Source organism: Dasypus novemcinctus, chromosome 4 (genome assembly GCF_030445035.2).
Source record: "Dasypus novemcinctus isolate mDasNov1 chromosome 4, mDasNov1.1.hap2, whole genome shotgun sequence".
Taxonomy (NCBI): Eukaryota; Metazoa; Chordata; class Mammalia; order Cingulata; family Dasypodidae; genus Dasypus; species Dasypus novemcinctus.
In genome coordinates, this window is record NC_080676.1 from 42,387,066 (window position 1) to 42,392,209 (window position 5,144).

Below are 5,144 nucleotides of genomic sequence, written 5' to 3' on the forward strand. Positions count from 1 at the left end.
TAAAACTTAGATTGATGAAAGTTACCATGAGAAAAGCTAAATGAAAAGAGACAAAGAGAAAATATTTTTACGTAAATAACAAACAAGATTAATACCCTATAAATCAACAAGAAATAAGTAACGCCCTAACTGAAAATGAGCAAAGGAAATGAATAAGTATATCACAAAAGAAGAAACTAAAATAGCTAATAAGCATATGGAAATGCATTCAATGTCTCTAGTAATCAAGGAAGAGAAACATAGAAAAGTATTTTCACCTATCAGATTGACAAATATTAAAAACATTAATAATATCCATTGTTAGTAAGGATGTAGGAAAATAGCACTCTTATCTATTGGTAGGAGTACAGATTGTAAAAAAATCATCGTGGAAGGCACTGTGGGGTAATCCATAAAAATTGAAAAATGCACATACTTTTTAAACAGGAATTCTATATTCTGGAATTGTTCTTAAAGAAATATTTACATGTGAGAACAAAGATATTTGAATAGGATGTTCATTACAGCACTGTTTATAAAAGCAAAAAAGTAGAGAAATATAAAGAGATATGGGAATAGTTAAGTTTAATACATCCTTAAATAATTACTGTATTAGTCAGTCAAAGGGGTGCTGATGTAAAATACTAGAAATCGGTTGGTTTTTATAAAGGGTATTTATCTGGGGTAGGAGCTTACAGATACCAGGCCATAAAGCTTAAGTTACTTTCCTCACCAAAATCTATTGCTTTGTGTTGGAGCAAGATGGCTGCTGAGGTCTGCAAGGTTTCAGGCTTCCTGGATTTCTCTTTCTGGAGCTTGTTTCTCTCCCACCGCAGCTTCTCACCTCACTCCACAAGGCCAGCTGTAGACTATTAGTCAAATGACTCATCTCACTTCCTAGGGCATCTGCTGTGTCTAATGGAGCCTTTTCTCTGCTCCTCTGTGTGCTTACTTCCCAGCCTCCAGCATTAAAACTCCAACCTCCCTTCTCTGCAGTGTGGTTTTTCATCCTACTGACATGGCCCAATCAAAGCCTTAATCATTATTTAATCAAGTAAAAGTGAAACCTCTGAATCCAATATAATCTAATATGCCCAGAGGAAAAGAGCAGTTCACAAACATAATCCAATATCTATATTTGGAATTCATAAATATCAAACTGCTATAGATACTATTCGATTGTTAAAAAGGATAAGATAGACCTATATATACTAACATGTAATTTGTAAGACACACAGTTAAATGAAAGTCAGCAAATCACAAGACAATGTGTGTTGTGTGATTACACTTATATAAAAGATGTATGAGTATTGTGTTAGTTTCCCATTGCTGCCGTAACAAATTACTACAAAGTTGGTGGCTTAAAACAACACAAATGTATTACCTTACAGTTCTGGAATTTCTTCCAACTTTCTGGAGGTCAGAAGTCTGAAATGCGTCTCACCTGACCTAAACTGGATATGTTGGCAAGGTTGTACTCCTTTCTGGAGACTCTAAGGGAGAGCTTCTAGAGGCCACCTGCATTCCTTGCCTAATGGCCACTTCTTCTATCCTCAAAGCCAACTATGGCCAGTTGTGTCTTTCTCACGTCATATCACTCTGACACTGACTCTTCTGCCTCTCTTTTCCACATTTAAGGACCTCTGTGATTGCATTGAGCCCATCTAGATAATCCAAAATAATCTCCTTATTTTAGGGTCAACCTTAATTCCATTTGCAACTTTAATTCCCCTTTGGCACGTAACCTGACATGTTCACAGATTGGGACATAGGCATCTTTGGGGGCCAATATTTCTGCCTACCCCAAGTGTACGTACAAATATATGTGTATAAATGCATTGAAAAGGACTGGAAGGACAGATACCTCACTATATACTAAACTAAATATGTAACAATGATTACCTCTGAGGAGAAGGAATGGAAATTGGAAGAAAAACAAGGAAGAATTGTCCCATTTTTCTAAGGATCATCACATTTACTTTGGAGTAACAAACCCTGCACTAAAAGATTTTAAAGCATATTAATAATATATTATTGGATTTTAATTGTTAGTTTATGTTTGTCTTTGATCATAATGTACAATCTCACTTTTCTTGTATACTATACTTAATGGGTTCAATGGTAGAATTATTGAGAGATCAACATATATCTGTGAAAACAGATTTTAGAGATATAAACAGATTCTTTTTTTTTAAAAGATTTATTTATCCCCCCCCCCCCCCCCAGTTGTCTGCTCTCTGTGGCCATTCATCGTGTGTTCTTCTGTGTTGCTTGCATTCTTGTCAGCAGCACTGGGAAACTGCATCTCTTTTTTGCTGTGTCATCTTGCTGCATCAGCTCTCCGTGTGTGTGGCGCCACTCCTGGTCAAGCTGTGCTTTTTTCACATGGGGCAACTTTCTTTGCAGGGCGCACTCCTTGTGTGTGGGGCTCCCTTACGCGGAGAACACCCCTGCATGGCACGGCACTCCTTGTGTGCATCAGCACTACACGTGGGCCAGCTCATCACACAGGTCAGGAAGCCCTGGGTTTGAACTCTGGACCTCTCATATGGTCGGTGGATGCTCTATCAGTTGAGCCAAATCCTCTTCCCTAAACAGATTCTGTTAAAAAAAGATCTGCTCTTTTGATTTGTTGATAGTCATGTGAAAGTGAGAAATGTATAGAGAAGTGTCTTATCTACATCTAGGGAATGTATTTGTGTTGGATGGAATGATAGGTGTATTTGGTGTGAAACTATTATTGAAGTTTACAGAAAGCTGACATACTTCCTATCACATTCTACTACCTTAATTATAGCTTGTTAGTTACCTTATCAGGTGCTTCTATTTAATTAGATCTATGATGTTTCACTCCTTCTCATTTCCCACATACCTCATTCTTCAGTCTTTGTCGTCATAGTCTTAGAGTTTCACTTCAGCTCTTGGCCCAAGTGCCCCTCATTTAAGCATTTCTTTTTTTTTTTTTTCAGCTATTTTTATACTCCTTGAAATATTTAGACATTTGATTAAGTAAATACTCCAAAATATATGAAAGTATTTGCATCAATATATGCTCACAAATGTATATAACTATTAAAAAATGCTTTTATAAAGTATTAAAATAAGTGACTAGCTTAATGTTGCACTTAAAGAAAGTCTAAGCTTATTTAAAAAAAAACAACTCAATGGTTGAAGACATGTAATTCTTCTAATTTCTACCTACTTCATGTATCAAGCAAACATCTGTAAGTTAACAGTTTGGTTTTCATACAGTCACAGGATGCTTGAACATTCATGGACTAGAGTGATCATGCAAAAAACCACACATCAGGCTGTACGTTGACTCTTTTAAAACAAGAATATATTTATGAACTGTTCTTTTTAATGATTTAATGAGAGAAAGAGAGAGAATGTGAGAGTGCGAGAGAAGAGCTATTCCTAGGTAGAGAAGAGTTGGAGTTTGGAATGGGTCCAGATGTGGTAAAAATAGAGGCATGGGCCAAACTCGGAGTGGGAAGGGTACCTGCAAAACAGCTGCCCGAGTCCTGGCAGGTTGAGAAGTGGGGGAGTGGAGGTGCTGGGTAACACAACTTGCCGGAGGTGGACTCTCTGTGTAGCCCCTTGTGACCTTCCGCAGATACAGTGAGGCAGACTAGCTGCTGGTAGCCCAAAGGCTGAAGCTCAGTAAGAGGTTAGAGGAGAGCATCCCTCAGGCAGGAGCGTATTTTCCTTTCTGCCAAAGCAGGAAGAACAGGAGAGGGTGACTCTTCAATTTCCAGAAGAATCAACAGCAGAGAGAGCCACCTTGGAGGTCCTGAGTACAGGGACAGAGAGAAGGTTGTTGGTGGTCCCAATAGGTGGTAGCAGCTATAAGTGGCAACAGCTATGACCACAGCAGAAACCTCAAACTCTCTTGACTAAATGGCCCAAACCATGACGTCAACCCTCAGTCCATTCATTCTGCAAACTATTTAATCTAGTTTACTTGCTATATGAAATTATGGCATGATTTTTAACTGTCTTTGTGTGTTTCTCTACATTGTTTTCTATCTTTTGGTAGTCTTCTCCTTCAGGGCTGAGTCTGTGTTTTTATAACTCCTTATGAATATGTAACAGACCATACACAAGAGCTCTTTAATGATGATTGGAATCAGAGAACTAGGAGCCTTTGGGCTCACAGGCATTTAGACCAGTCTCAGAAAGCTTAAATGTTTGAGGCAAAAATGGTATGGAAAAGTTTTTTTATGTTGCTGTTGTTCTATTTTTAATTATTTTTATTTTAATAAAATAAATAAAAGGAAATGGAGTCAATACATCCAGAAAATATATAGGAATTCTAGGAAAATTTCAATTGGAAATGGTAAATGAGACATATGCATTTATTTCTATTTCCTCTACAAATCCCACTAAAACATAAATGATTTTTTCTTTTTTTTAAACCCATAAACACAAAAGTAAAGACTTCAGAAACAATTTTTTTTTTTGAAGGTGGGAAACTAAAGGGAAGAGTAATAACAGACTTAGCAAATTAAAAAAATGCTGCATCTTGAGGTGGTTGAAGGGAAAGATGAGAAAAAAAATTTTTTTGACTGTACCCTTCTCATGAGGCTCGGGAACTGATGGCACCAAGACCTGTGTAAGTGGGAGTGAGTATGTAATTAGAGACAAGACTGACTGAAAGTGTATCAGAGAAGCAGTTCGATCCTGAGATTCTCTTGCCAAATCTCAATAGCTGGTCTCTCCTCCGAATGGGATTTATTCTCTGGATACTATAATAGAGGTCTCTGGACTGGGAAACTTAAAGATACTGTCTGTCCCAGGTATTATTGCTGCATAATTAACTACCCCAAAACTTAGTGGGATAGAAATCATTTTATTATGCTCACAGAGTCTTTGAGTCAGTTAACTCAGCCAGTACATAGCAAGGTCAGCTTGTTTCTGCCCCAGGGGTCTGGCGTCTCAGCTGGGAAGACTGGATGGTCAGGTACTGCCATCACCTTGAGATGTTTTCACTCAACTTGCCTGACAGTTGATGTTGGCTGCCAATGAAGACCTCAGCTGGGCTCAGTTGACCAGAAGGCCTATATGTGGCCTCCCAAAGTACTCTCTTTTTGGGCTAGTTGGGGCTTCCTTGTAGCATTTGGATGGTCTCCAAAAGCAAGTGTCACGTGAAAGCAAGAGAGAAG